Source organism: Microtus pennsylvanicus, chromosome 14, assembly GCF_037038515.1.
Source record: "Microtus pennsylvanicus isolate mMicPen1 chromosome 14, mMicPen1.hap1, whole genome shotgun sequence".
In the NCBI taxonomy this organism is placed as follows: domain Eukaryota; kingdom Metazoa; phylum Chordata; class Mammalia; order Rodentia; family Cricetidae; genus Microtus; species Microtus pennsylvanicus.
The window spans coordinates 72,413,291-72,429,346 of NC_134592.1; the positions used below are offsets into that span (position 1 = coordinate 72,413,291).

Sequence of the window (16,056 nt, forward strand, 5' to 3'; positions counted from 1 at the left end):
ACCTGCTCAGCTTGTTGCAAAATCTGGAGCTTCCTGTTCCAAACAGATTTATGGGTTTCGAGATGATGACTTACACCGAATGCAAGGGCCTATCCGTTCACGCTGTGTGATAAGGCACGCACTCCTCGAGACGGCTTTGTTAGACTTTCCTGTGGCAGGAGAACTTTCCCAGGAACGATTTCAAAGTGACTGTGCTCACAACTCCCCTTTCTCTAGTTCCACCAGCTGTGTGCATGCATTAAAATGCCACGGACTATGCAGAGCGCTTTGCACTGTGGGGCACATTGTGAGCCCCTTGATGTTGATTTTTTTTCTTCTTCTTCAATAATTAGAAAAGACTTTTGACCCAGGATATTTATACCACATTTCAAGGAAAGATTTGTTCAGATTCAGCAACATATGAAGAGAAATGTCTCCATTTTTGTGGATGATGAGAACAAACCCTATAGCCTGCAATCTATTTAGAGTTAATCCTTACCAGTAACAAACCTTCATTCTCTAACAGAAAGTGACCAGTCATGTGGGGTAGTCTACCTCTCAGAAAGTGTCCAGTCATGTTGGTACAACTTACCTCTAGGTCAGCTTCCCAGGGACTCGGGCATTTAAATCAAGCACAATTTTGCAGCACACAACGCCCGTCTGTGCTCTATGCGCTACCATATAGTTCATGATCTTCCAAGCTTCGGGCAAGGGGCTGGAGGTTGAAACACACAAAGACACACAGACAGAGACAGAGACACAGACCTCTAGGCACTGGTAAGAAGGCCTTTATTGAATAGCACCACGGAGGCTTAGATACCGAACACAGGTGGGCCAACAGGTGAAAACCTCATCCTCTGACCCTCAAGGCAAGGCAACACGTGCTCGTGAAGCAGAGCCGGTAAACAACCTTGACACAGCTTTCAGTAACTCAAATCAGAAGGAAAGTAAAGATCTCTAGCAGGAAAGAGCAGCTGAGGGCCACAACTCCAAATGGTCCCAACACAATTTATAGAATTTGAACAGAGAGAACAAAAATCATGTTTTTGATAATTCTTTGCTAAGCCTTATACAGAAAATTTCCATAGACTTCTGTTCATCTCATCATTTTAATGTTGCCTAATCTAGGAATCTCTTCCTGTTCCCTAATCTTGCCTCTCTGGAAATAAAACACCAACACTAATCAATATCTACTTGGACTGGACAGTTTATCACAATTGTTTCAAATCCCACAGCCAGTGGTGAAGGGCTAGAAGGACCAATGGGCACACTCACAAGTAGACGCTGTGAAGCAGCCTTTCCAGGTTTTCCACGGGCTTCACCATCTGCAGATGGCCGCTGGCTCTGTCCTCATCCCTCCAGCCTCACGGTGCCTGGGGTGGCCTCCTTCGTAGCCGCTCACCACTGACTGTGGTTGTTTGAACCTTGACACAGAACAGTCACCATCCCACTCTAGAGCTGGCTAGTTGTAGCAAACCCCTGCGGTGCTGGGAGCTTGCTGGACGCTTCTAAAAAGGCAGAGGATAAATGACTTTTGAAATGGCTTTCATTGCCTTCGCCAGCATGTTCTAATATCACCAGTGACCGTTCTGGGAGAAAGAGTGCTTACTTACAAGTGGGACAAAGAACGACACGAGGCTATTTTCTGGGAACTGTGGTGGGAAGGATATCACAGCTAACTAAAGGGACGGTGGAAATCTGTTCCTGTATCTACACACATTATTTCCTGACACACAGCTGAGCTACCGATGCCTCCAGGAGACTCCCCTCCAAAAGATAACCTGGGTTCCTGTGGTCCACCCTTCAGAGTGCCCCTACAAACCCTCACTAAACTCACGCCAAGCTAACTTAATCTTCTGCGAGAATGACTTCAGTAACCTCTGTAAAGTAGCTGAAGAAAGAGTATTGACTGCTCCTGCTGACTCTGTGTGCCCGGCGTGAAGCACAGCAGGGCCAAAGAACACAGTCTTATCCTTATCTCAGACACAACCCTGAACAAAATGGCGGCAGTGCTGGGGGACAACGACAGTGTGGGCAGAGACAGGAAGAGACGTAGGTCAGGTGGCCTCACTGCTCCTGGATGTGGTTGGGAAGGACTTGAGAGGGACACTGTGATTAGCAAATTTTATTCTGTCGTCTGGATAGGACTTGTTAAATCGTGTGTGTGTGTGTGTGTGTGTGTGTGTGTGTGTGTGTGTGTACATACATGTATGCACACGTATAGCAAGAGCCACACTTTTAACTTGATAATGCTGTGGCAAAATATGGTTCAATAGTTTCGTGTGTCTGTGCAGTTACATTTTAATTTCGTCTGTTGTTTATATATATATATATATATATATAGATGGGTTGGGGAGAACCGAAGACAAGATTGTGGAAGTTAGCAGCAACTGTGGGGATTTAACTCTCTCCTTTCACCATGAATTCTGGGGATTAAATTTAGGTCAGAAGCGCTTTTACCCACTGAGCCATCTTGGGTCTATAATTATTTTTATTAATTATTACTGTTATTTTAAAGAACCAAATCATATTCTTGACTATACCTGAGCCGTCTTGCTTCCTTGGGTCTTGAGTTTTGATACAGCCCTAGGAAGAGCTCTGGGTCCTTTGGATTTGAACCGGCCTATATTGCCACCTCCAGAACAACCACAGATAAAGCGTATATAAGAGACAGCCAACATGAACCTGGAGTAGCCCAGTTAGGAGTTAAGGATGCACCATTGGAATTGTTTGGTAATTGCTTTGGTCTTAAAAACACTCCTCTGGTTCAAATTATCTAAGAGAGACCCATTGCTTTCAGTTCAGAAATACTCCGTGATTTCCTGGCCTGAATGTAAACTGTCATTGCTTTGAATCTAGAGCTTGATTCTCTCTGGGTTTAATGTGAAGCTACTGAATGACGGTGGACTAATTGGTTTTTGAGGAGATGACCTGGGACATTATGAAATCAGTAAACCTCTGCTTCTTGTTAGACTTCTCCCCTAGAATTGTTCGCAGTAATTGGATTCTTGGTCAGGCAGCTCGCGGGCAAGCAGCATTTAGAATCCTTTAGGATATGCTCGCCAGAACTGGATTTTGAGCGACGATGTCAGCTTTCCAATCTTCTTTGTGCTCGAGTCTCATTTTCTTTGTTACCAGGGCATGACTCATTTCTAATTATGAAGCAATGCCACTGCAAGAAAACCCACCATTTGAAAGATCGCGTTGCCAAATCTGAGCCTTGGTCATCATGGAGTGAAACAGATTATCAGGAGACCCTGGGAACAATAGCCCGAGCGAGACCATGCTAGTTCTCTCTCCTCAGGATACATCACTAAAAATAGTGATCATTTTCCTGGCCATCTGACCTATGGCTATGCGAAGAAATCTTGAAGTCATTTCTCAGCCTTATTTTACCCCTCTTCGCTTGATAGGGAAAAAAAAAACCCACAAACGCAAGGACGAGCAGGCTTTTATGATAATGTCGTCATCAGCTCCCGGCTTCAAACGCTTCTGTGGCTTTTGAGATGTCGTTTATAACTTGGAACTGAGTCGACCCATAATTCCCCGGGTACACTTAGAGAAATTGATAACAGACTCTGCCCCTCTTTTATGGCTCAGAGGAGGCAACTCCAATCACATCACTATTGGCAGGCAATATTATTTTTTGACATGGTTGTAAAAGTATAAAGGGGCTCATGGCATTTGTTTAGATGAGGAATGGACTCTCAAGCTCTGCTGGGGTTTATGGGAGCCGATCAGTGAGAAGAAGAGGGAGTATGGTGTTTGCACACAGGATATGATTTTATATAAGTTTGGGTTTCATGCTCTGTTCCCTGGGGAAAGCCCTGCAGACAGCAGAGAATTCCACTTTTATCCTCCAATAAACCACCCAGTGCCAAGATGTAGAAAAGAACATTGCTCACTGGGCAGCATTGGGCCTTGCTGGGAAGAGGAGGGACTGGGAAGAGGAGGAACAAGTCCCTAGACCTTGAGAGGCACAGGCACAATGCATGGACAAAATCCGTCTTATTTTTTTGTCTGTGTTCTATATGATGACACCAGGATCTCACACACTTAGAGGGCTTGTGGATGTCATTTTTATTTTGTTTTATTTATTTACTTAGGGGCAGGCAAATGGAAAAGAAATGACTGTGTGTGCTGGGGGATTGGTCAGTTAGCCTGAGATCTCCTGCAGACACCCCAATTATGTGCCCCTGTACAGGGGCAGATTGGGATGAAATCCTGTATGTTTGTTTTTTTTCCTCCTCTCAGAGCCAGTCTTCTTTCCCATATGCAAATTTACATATACGTGTATTTGCATATATATGACCACCTCCATTACCAACATGCAGAAACTAATGACATTGGACATTTGCACCATCTGGATAGCTTTATTGTTTCTACTGTGCACACTGCAGTGGTACCTCACTACCTTAAGTACCCTCAATAGCTGTGACCAAGTTCCATGGCAAAGCCTCTGACAGGTTGCTCTGAATTTCCCTTTCTGTTACATAATACTAGAGAATGATTTATACCAAATGTACCAAACATACCATTAAGTCCAATACAATGAAAGGTTCATTGGGATTTATCTGTTATTTAGAATTGTCTTCTTCAAAACATTACTAATGATTTAGAAGTATAACCTGTGCTGTCGGGTGGTGACTGCAAGGCGGGAAGAGGTCCAGGATTGCAAAGACTGACTTCCTCGGGCCCGGGGATGGCCTGGTTTGGTCGGATGCACTGTGGGGGTACAGGCGAGTGGATTTCCACAGCAGAGAAGAAGGATGGTGTAGGGGTGCACAGTCGTGAGCAGATCCCCAAGAACACTGAGTACTGTGCCGTGGATGTTTGTGGGAGTCGTGTAGAGCGAATCTGTCTGAATGCGAGAGTCGGGGAGGCAGCCTGGCGTAACTGTCCTGGTCACAATGCCCCTCCGTACTGCTGACCTTGCACCAACCTGATGCCACTGGGAGAGAATTTCCACTCTCCCGACCCGCTAGAGCACTTCGTGTTGAAGCATGCCAGACATCTGGGTGTTCCTTAGGTTATGATATTGACAGAGGAACCTCTTTTTTTTTTTTTTTATCAAATCTCATCTCGTGCTGTTCCACACCAGTAACCTCCGCAGGCACAATGCCTTTTATGACATCAGCAGAAAGAGAGTGCTCTCACGCGGAGAAATCAAGATAGCGTTCATTCCCCTTATATTCACATGCAGCTCAAAGGTGTTTGCAGTCAGCGCCAGAGCTGAATGTAACTATGCATGCTCCCCCCATCCCTGGATCACACCAGCATCAGGACCGTCCCCTCAGCACAGAAGATTCACCGTGGTTTCTCATGTCTCCTTTCCTTGGCCTCAGCCTCGTGGTGTTTGGATTTTCGTTACTTTTAAACTTGGTACAGATGACACTAGGAGGGAACCCACAAACCTGGAAAAAGCCAGACTGATAAACCTGTCCTAGTTTTATTTCATGTTGTGAATTCTATTCAAAACTCATGTTGCCCTTGACTTAAAAAATGTAGCAAGAATTATTTTTCAGGAAGTTTCTAGTATTATATAGATTATGCTAATTGTATATCCTCAGTTGTATAATAGCGGTGGAGTATTGACGACAACATATTGGAACTCAGTGTTTACTGTAAATGCTGGCATTTTATAAATATTGAGAGCACAGAAAGCTTAGCTGTGGACTCTGTGGTTGCTGCAGATAAATTAATGGGATGAGTTTGAGCTTTTATATAAACTGACACACACACAGAGTGAGCTGCTGGAGAGATGGCTCTGTAGGTAAGGACAGGGACTTCCGTCTAGAATGTGTGTGTGTGTCCCAGCGCCCACCTGGTGGCTCACAAATGTGTGTAACTCCACCCAGCATGTCTGATGCATGCATGTGGCGTACTTATGTACACGCTGGCAAAAAATTCATACACATTTAATTAATTAATTAATTAAAAGCCATATGTGGTATTATGAAATAAAAACCCAGTAAACTGAAACATACTGACTAGATTTAAACATATAAACATCTGATTGTCACTTCTAACTCTCAAGAAAAAATATAAGTCCAAGTGAAAGTTAAGGGCAAATAAAGGAAATGGAACTATCCAGATATAAATAAACAATCTTCTGACAGCTTGCTGTGTGGTAAACTGAGTCCCAGCTCAGCGTTTTCATTTGGATATGACAATATCAAACTCACAAGGTTTTTATTTTGTTTTTGTTGTTTGTTTTGTTTTGTTTTTGTTATACTTCGATCTCCAAGGATTTCAGTGTCAGAAACCCAGCCTCATAACAAACTAAACCCCAGTACACAATAGTGATGTTCCATTATTCGAACTGTCTGTGACTACAACCATGCCACCCCTAACATGTCTGACCTTGTCTACTTTGTCTGCTTTGTTTCTATTAACAAAGTTTCTCTTTTAGTTAACATAAAATGGATGTTTCTTCTGTTCGAATCTAAAACTAAAATGAAAAACAATCCCAATGCAACTTAAGCACTAGTGAGGGAGAGAAACAATGGGTATATATCAGTTGAAGTGTGCATGTGTGTATTGTGTGTGTGTATGTGTGTGTATGTGTGAGTATGTGCGTGTGTTGTGTGAGTATGTGAGTGTGTTGTGAGTGTGTGTATATGTGTGTGTGTTGTGTGAGGGTGCAAATGTGTATGTGTTTTGTGTTAGTGTGTGTATATGTATTTATGTATTGTGTTTGTGTGTGTATTGTGTGCAGATGTATCTGTGTGTGACTGTGTGTATGATTTTTGTGTGTGTGTGTGTCTGTGTGTATGTGCTTGTATATATGTACCTCTGTGTGAGTCAGTGTGTGCGAATATGTGCTTGTGAAGACTGTTATAGGGAAAAGTAAACAAACATGGTGTTGAGTCTGCGTGGTTGGAGTACTGAGCTGGGGAATAGGGGGAAAGTGCTACTTTTTCACAATTAGAATAGGAAAAGTAAGAATTGGATTGAGAACCCCAGAATTTTAGTGACTGGCTCGAAGAGGAGTGTTATAAGAAGGCTGCTTGTTAGTTCCCGGCTGCTCAGCCCTGAAATAATCACACATATTATTTAACTTACTGCTTGGCCCGTTAGCTCTAGCTTCTTTTTGGCTAACTCCTCCATATTAATTTAACTCATCTCATTAGTATCACCATGTGGCTGTGGCTTACCAGGTAAAGTTCCATCAGGCATCTGTCTCCGGCGGGGGCTACACGACTTCTCTCCAGCTCCAACTCCACCTCCTTTCTCTGAGCATTCAGTTTAGTTTTCCCTGCCTAGCTCTGTTCCCCCATAGCTCTGCTATAGGCCCAAAGCAGTTCCTCTATTAACCAATGATATTCACAGCATACAGACAGGAATCCCACATCAGAGGTACAGAAAATAGAGATCTCTATGGAGGTAGTATAGAAGCAGTGAGAACTCAGAAGTTCGAAAAAGAGCCACAACTACCACACATCTGGAGAGCTAGCCCATCCTCACTGTGAAGTCATGGATAACAGTAGGAGGGTGGTTTTGTCCAGAACCCAGAGTAGGTGGACTTCCTTTTAATTTCTGGATTTTGGTGCAGTAGGCCAGTATGGAGGAGTGATAAGCACACCTTGAAATCCTAAGATCTCCAAAGATCTGGCCAGGAATGACAGGAAGAGCCTAGGTGCAAACACACTTATCTAGACATTCAAAGGTCTAGGACTTACATGTGGTCTGTGTGAGTGACCCCAATGTCTGAGACTGTGTGTTGGGGTTCCCAGTCTCTGGGGCTATTATTTCTATATACTTTATTATTTAAATTGTCAAGCTAAAGTTATGCACCGTCCTCTAGCATCTGCTCATTTTCAAGTCTGATGCAAATTTCATGACATTTGCATGTAGCACATCTGCATGTTGACAGAGGTTTCTGTCTGCCTGGTCCCGCAGTCATTCAGGCCCAAATAAACACACAGAGGCCTATATTAATTTTAAACTGATTGGCCTATTAGCTCAGGATTCTTATTAACTCTTATAACTTATATTAGCCCATAATTCTTGTCTGTGTTAGCCACGTGACTTGATGCCTTTTTTGGCAAGCAGTCACATCTTGTTTTCTCTGTGTCTGGCTTCCTCTCTGTCTGGGTGATGACTGAAACTTCCCTCCTCCCAGAATTCTGATTGCTCCACCTCTACTTCCTGCCTGGTTGTCCTGCCTATACTTCCTGCCTGGCTACTGGCCAATGAGCATTTTACTAAACAAGTACAAGAAACAAATTTTTACAGGGTAAAACCATTGTCCCACAGAGGATGTACATGTGTTTTTGTGGCATCTTAGCTGGCATTTTTGTTATGACATATTTATCTATGTCTGTTTCCTCCTTGTTTATATCTGAGCTGCAAGAACCAGGAGAACAAACATACAAGTAGGTTTCATTAGGTTACTATATGGGCCAATAAATGCCATCTCATGACCCTCCCCCCTTAATTCTCAACATGTTTTTCTCTGTGTAGCTTTGGAACCTGTCCTGGAACTTGCTCTGTAGATCAGGCTGTCCTCGGAATCACAAAGATGCCCTGTCTCTGTCTCTGGAGTGCTGGGATTAAAGGCATGCACCACCACCGCCTATCCAACATCTGAGTTTTTAAAGATTTATTTTTATGTGTGAATGCCTGTATGCATGTATATTCACCACATGCATGATTGGCGCTGTGGAGGACAGAAGAGAATGTAGGATCACCTGAGACTGGAGTTACAGGTATTTATGAGCAACACAAAATGAGTGCTGGAAACTGGGGTTCTCTGCAAGGGCAGCAGGTACTCTTAACTACTGAGCCATCTGTCCAGCTCCTGACTTCCCCATTTTTATTTTATGAATTCTAATTTTGATTAGTAGGAACGTGTTCCATGGAACACAAGTGATGATATCTGCATTTTAGGAATACTTTTTGCTGTCATATGCCAGTCTTTACCCTCAGTGTATTCTGTGTTGAGACATTATCACTATATTTTTGGACTGAGTCATTTGGAATTGTGCCCAGAAGACTGATTTTGGTGCTGATATTATCCATCAAGAATGGGACAGCGAAGATGTTTAAGGGAAGTGACTCCACAGAGACGCCGATGAAACATGGCACATTAGTGTTGGGAAAATTGGGGTGGTTCACAGCGTCACAGAAGAAAATGGCAATTACGTAAGCAAGCGTCCAATGACAATCCACGCCAGTCTTCTCAGTCTGCACAAGAGGCCCAGCATCTCGTTCCTAAGGATGCCACGAAGACTTTGTATTCTATAGAAGAGAAACTGCCGTTCAGAGAGGCCACTTCCTTGAGTCACACGAATAGGGGTTATTGGAACAGAGTTGGGCTGACCTCTTAGCTCTCAACCTCAGTACTGGGCACTCACACTTCACAGTGATTTAACCTGATATAACTGTCACTAGTCCTGTCTGGAACAAAAACACCCCAACTACAAGGAAAAAAAATATAATTTCTTCTTTTACCAAAAGCATTTTCTTTTTTTATTAAAACTCCTATGAAGGGTTAAATCTAGTTCCCATGGGTTAGGGTTAAAAAGAATTTCATGTCAGTAGAAAGCATGTCTCTGGGAAATCTACGCGTTGGACCAAACCACTGAGATAATGCAGAGAAAATCTCATTCCACACACCTACTGAGGCAGCTTAATTTTATTAAGCTGCTCTCTGTAGAAACAGGGCTATAACATTTGCAATCTGATGAATATGGGATTAGCGTATTATGAAGTACTCCTTACATGGTATATACTTTAGATGAAATGAAGCGCTAAGTAAATCATAGTACGGTGTTTCTTGACTCCATTTCTAACTCAGCTCTAAGAGGATGGATGAGTACTCACTGAAACTATGTGTAGCAACAACAGGATGCTCAGATTGCTGGCCTGGCCCTTTTAACCTACAAAATCCGTATACTATTTGACACACTCATGAGTGCATCAGTATCTTTAAGTAAGCATCCTTCAAGTGTTGAGACGCAGCCCCACTGCTAAAGCAAACACACTCTGTCCTTTATTTCTGGCAACTAAAGAGCAAAGGGATACTTCGCTGAAGAAGATGAGTAACTAGAATTCACACCTGCGAGATCTGTGAAGCTTCCAGAAAGCAGTTGGTCAAATACTGGGAATGGTTGTGGTTGCGTGTGAAGGCTGTCAGCATTCCCCTTGACTCCTGGTGGTGACACGAAGTTCACGACTTCTTTCCATATGGAATATCAGTCACAGTGTTCATTCATCATATCCATGCTTTTACCGGGAACCTGAGGTCTTCCCCATAACCACTCTGTTTATTTTTCATCTCACCATGACTAAAGAAGCTAAGGTGTGGGCATTACAGCCTACAAGTGATCCCACGGGAGCAGGCTGTCAGTCATGTCTCCTCCGAGAGGTGAGGAGAAGAGAGAACGTATGTGGGTTTGTCTGCCCATTGTCAGCACGAATCCATCTCCGCTCCATTTCAAGAGTCTCGGCGTGTCAACAGAACATGGCATGACTACGTACACGTCTGTTTTGTATCATGTGAGAAGCAAGCATACACATCATTACAGGCTGTAGAGATGGCGGAGGAAGAGCACAACACGGAACATGAGAATTATGAGTCCCAGCGCCATCCCACAGGAGGAAATAAATGACAGTCACTTTGAATCAGAGAGGTCTCGCGGGGTTTTAGGGAATGGCAAAGTCACTGCAGAATGGTTCCTGAATAGTTTGATGATGATGTTAAGATCTCTTCTTTCAATCTGCGATTCTAAAAAGTTGTTCATACAAAGCCTCTGCCAATTATTGATCCAAGTTTCAGTTTCTGCATCTACCCAATAGAATTCAAGAAGCCTCCCTTATTACACGAACCTCCCTGAGGGTCAAATGTGATGATGTATGTTAGTATACCTCCGCCCCATCCCCAAGAAATAGTCCAGTGGCTTTGGGGAGCAAACTCATGTGTGTGCCCTGGGAAAGCTGGCTTGTACCCTTGAGATCTGACGTGATTGCTGAAACAGCAGATGATCTGCCGTGAAAACCATGACACCATAGGACGCTAATCCAGGGCCATAACTGGTAGGCTTTACTTTCAGAAACGTCAGTGAGGATACAGAAGCACAGGGACGTTGATTTACTAATTACTAAACTTGGACCCAAAGCCCTGATTGTCAGTACTTCATCTCTAACTTCACAGTGAGGACTGGGTGGGACCAGATAGTCTGCACGTCTCACAATGTGTACAGGTAATGTCTGCGCTACCCAAGCAGGTTCCCTGCCCCGAGCATCAGGATTCTGAGGAGTAGCTGCACACCGTTTAACTTCTCTAGGCCTAGGTTCTTTGCCAACGATGTCAAGAGAGAGGTGAACAGTTATCTTCCCTGGGTATCACACAGGGCGTGGCCATTGTCCGCATTTGAAACTAAGGTTTTATAAAGATTCTTTTGTTTCTTCTTCAGAGATCGGTTAGCAGACTCCCACTATGTCATAACTAGGGACTTAGTTGTCTTGTGCTCTAGACAATCTATCTCCTTTTGGAAAATAGACACTGGAGAGAGAAATTTCTAAGGAAGTCAAGGAAGTCCATGGCCATAGAATGTCCAGATATGTGGGCACTGTACAATGTAGGTGGTTTAGTGAAGACCCAATGTCACATGACGTATAAAGTGAAGCCCAAAGCATGGGCAAGTGAGAGTTGAAGTCCTGGACTATACTAACTGCAGAAGAGAGGGAAGCTCTTCATTAAATCACGAACATATTATAGGACCTGAACGGGGGGCAGGGGAGGAGACCTTTAATAATACATTGTAGGTTCTTAGCTGTAGTGAAATCCTGACCATAGAAGTGTAAGCATAAGATCACTGCCCACACCCATCAGTTCATTATCTTAGCAGAACTGAGAGAATCTCTCTTATGTGTCTCATCCTTGAGATGTGGTTAGAAGCCAACCACCGTCCCAGGCTTAGGGCATTTTCCATCAGCATCATGGTGTATTATTAATTATTAATAGGGATGTTATGCAGCAAACATGTATAGACCAGACGTGAAGTTCACCTTCCTGTTAGTCCAGCTAATGTTGCCAAAACAAAATACTAGCGACTGGGCAACTTAAGCAGAAAGCTATTTCTTCATAGTACTGGTGGACAGAAATCCAAGATCGGAGTGTGGGCACATCTGGCTTTTCAAAGGCTCCTGCCCACCCTGCATTTGCAGGTAACAGCCTTGCACCTCTCCTGGTCTTCCGATTGTTCATATGTATGCTTCCTGCGTCTCTTTCCTTATAAAGAAATCCATCACTTTGCAATACACCCTTATAATACATCCAATCTTATGGAACTTTGAAAGACCTTGTCTCCAAATATGTACACAATAAGGACTTTAATGTCAGGGAGGAGGTCATGATTCAGCCAATATGATTGATGACCAAGGCAGACTTAGGTACAATTCCAGCTATTTATTAACTATTTATGTTCAAGTTGCCTAAATTCTCTAAGGTTCAGCTTCTCCTCTTCCAGCAGAAACTAGTCACGCACCTCAGTGTTAAAATAGGTAAAGCACACACGCAGGGGGTGTTGCCATATCACCATGGACAGTTGAGATGCTGCCGAATCTATTTATGGGATGATCCATCTGACACACCTACGCCCACTGAATCTGCTAAGAAGTTAGGTTTTCCTTTCTGTGGACTCTACTCCCACCCCTTCTGTGTCCATGGCCTGAAACAAAGGATTAGGATTTCTGGATCTAGCTCTAAGAGTGATGGGTTCAGAATAGAAAATTTTAATATTCTCAAATACCCTTTAAATGAAGCAAAATAATATTTTAACAAAAAGAAAAAGAAATTTGACTTGTAGCTCTCAGCTTTCTCAGCATATAGGGCTTAAAACAGAATAAGCTAGTCAAAAAATTTAAAAAACAGTATTTTATATGTTAAACAAAGTAAGAATTATTTTAACAATCTGAAAACACTGGATTTGTTTTCTATATTACCAAACCAGAATGCTCCATGTAGAAACAGTTGAGTCACAGTAGACGGCTGCTTTAAAATAAACACACTACCTGGGAGAATGCAAAGTTCAAAATGCCCTTAATTACATTTGCCACTAACGATTCTATAGCATGCTTCCAAAGGCAGAGTCTGCGCCTTGATGAAAAGCCTCTGCTTCATTGTTGAGTCTGGTGTCTGTCAGGAGTCTCCAAGGGCATCTGATCATTATTTAAGCTTAAACTCAATTATTCAGGCATGCCCACGGCCCTAGGAGCCCAGCACAATAATATCAAATGCTCACAAAACTGCTTAGTGCCAGGAGAGGGGCTTCAATGCCCAGCTTGCAGGGTGAAATGTTCAAGACATCGGAGCAGCCATCATGTGCCACAGGCCCACCTCACAGGAAACCCGTTTTCTTAATGGGCACAGTAGTATTATATTTAGCTCTGGAACTATTTCCAAAAGAAATCAACCGGCCGCGTTCAGATCCTACAAAGGAGACGGTGCCTAAATTCCTTTTCCTCTAAGTCATTCCCTCTCCAGTTTAAATACCATCACATCCATTCAGGACAGGTAGCTTAATCTCTATCACGTGCGGCTTTGCAGGCCATTAGCTTTGTTTCCAGTGCCAGTGACGGAGCAAAGCTCCATGTGCTTGGAAAGCCCGCAAAGGCCCACATTCATTCAGGAAACTCCGGCTGAACTAGATCCATATGTTGCTTAAACATGGAGCTCGCTGATTGGAGGGAGTTTCTGGCTTCCAGCATCATCACAGATGATTCTTGTCCTTTGATGTGCTGCTGAATAGAAAGTAATGTTAGAACCAGACCCCCAGCTTCCCTTCTCCTCCTCCTCCTCCTTCTCTCTCTCTCTCTCTCTCTCTCTCTCTCTCTCTCTCTCTCTCTCTCTCTCTCTCTCTCTCTCTCTCATCCCTTCTCTCTGTCCTCCTCCCTCCCTCCCTTCCTTCCTTTCCTTCTTTTCTGTTTGAGTTAATGTTTACTGAGCGCTTACTGATGCTGCGTTCCACCACCCTTTCTGAAACACACTGTGTGCTCTGATGAATTCAAAGCTATTCTGATGGGGGTGGTGTCGCTTTCATCTTTCTTGGAGTTTCTATTATTTAATGAATTTGCCAATGTTTAGGTTAATCTGAGAACGGGAGGGCTGGTCCTTAAGGTGCCTACCATTCATGTCAATACAGAACCTGAGGTCTCGTTGATCTATGTGGAGGACAGTATTAGCGTGCTACCACTGGAAGGGAATAGGGAAGATGCCCTGCAATTATCTGTAAAAGTGTATTTGACATTAATTTCTTCTAGTCCTAGGATTTGGAAACCGCTAGATACAAATTCTTCATATGTGACTAGACACGGTATTAGCAACCATTCTCTCCTATACATTTCAGTAAAATGACCATCTTAAGACAAGTTATTACGAATATAAATACTTCAAGTGCATTTCTCATGGTCCTGCTTTGCATTGTTTTGTGTCCTCTATACTCAGATAAGATTCCTTCTTTGTTCAGTTTGGAAGGAAAGTGCTTTTCTGTGAAATCAAAGCCTCTCTAGCCATCACAACTTTAAAGACATGGATTTACTCATGTTATATTTCCTATCGGTCACGCAGCAATACTTTTATAAAAGATAATAATTTCCAATCACTAAGGATGAGGTTAGATAACAAAATAAGAATAGAATAAAGCCCCTAATTATTTTTCATTCTGTCCAACCCGCTGTTCTCTAGTGACAGCCCTGGTACAGGGGCTGGAATCATGAGCACACCTCCTGAACTCGGAGGTCAGCCTCCCAAATGCCCTACCCTGAGGAGTCTCCTGGGCTAAGCTTTGATCTCAGCTACACAGGAAGCAGCCCGGTTAGTTCATATGAGCCATGGTTTTGCCTTCTTCACTTTGGAGCTTTTAAACTTTGCGTAAAAGTGTGGCCCTCCAATGGTTGGTGTAACAATTGGTGGTAGAAGGTTTGCCCAGCATGTACCATATTTCGGGGTCTATCCCCAGCACTGTGAAATAGATAAACCAAAAAATACCTGAATATAGATAAAGAGCACAAATATTTAGCACAGATAGGTTTGGTTTAGCATGCCCTGGGACTTTTAAAAAGTTAATTCTTACCAATATTAATAATTAAAATGTTGCCTCTAACCATATAGCAACTAGGAGTTCTATTAAAACACCATACCATCCATTCCTTAAGATAAAAATTTGGAACTCAGTAGCCACTGCCCTTTTCGACAGAACGCAGACACCATCTGATCTGAGATCATTCATCTTCAGCTTGAGCATAAGTGATACCTGTGGAACCAGCCTGGCCATGGCTTTGGAGCATTTCTAAAGATTAACTTTCAAAATAGTTTTAATTTGCATTTCCTTAATGGTTAGGATGTTATACATTTTAAAGATGTTTCTCAGTCATTTATATTTCATCTCTTTTTTTTTCTATTTGATACAGGATTTCTCTGTGGAGCTTCAGGCTATCTTGGAATTCACTCTGTAGACCAGGCTAGCCTCAAACTCAAAAATCCACTTGACTCTGCTTGCCGAGTGCTGGGATTAATGACTTGTGCCACCATTATCCGGCTTGTATATCATCTTTCAAGAATTGTTTTGTTCTATGCCCCATTTTAATTGAGTTGTTTGTTTTCTCAATGTTTAGTTTTTGAGGTATTTGTATATTCTAGATATTAATCCTTTGTCTTGTGCAAAGCTGGTAAGATTTATTTCAAATTCTGCCTTTTCTCTTAAGTGATAGTGTTCTTCGCTCTATAAAAACAATTTAGCTTAACACAGTGCCATTTATTTTTGTTCCTCATGCCTGCACTGTTAGGGTCCTGTTGAGAAAAGACTTCCCTCGGCCAATGGTTTTAAACATAGGCACAGGGTGTCCACTCCTTGATCCACATGGATTTGAGTTTGCACAGGGCAAGAGATAAAGATCAGACCTCCATCTTCTAAATGGTATCATCAGTTTGCCAACACAATTGGTCGCAGATACTCTCTTCACCTATATATTCTTGGACTCTGTCAAAAATTAAGTGGGCTGTAGGGGCATGGATTTGCATATGGGTCATCAATTCTAGTTCACTGATCACAGAGTCTGTGTTAATGTTGG

The 16,056-nt window shown here is 42.8% G+C and overlaps 1 protein-coding gene across 23 annotated transcripts in view; it reads left to right on the forward strand.

Annotated features, from left to right (window-relative positions):
- Positions 1–16,056, forward strand: part of Hdac9 (histone deacetylase 9) — an 834,213-nt gene that overhangs the window by 634,192 nt on the left and 183,965 nt on the right. The gene's annotated exons all lie outside the window — the stretch shown is intronic.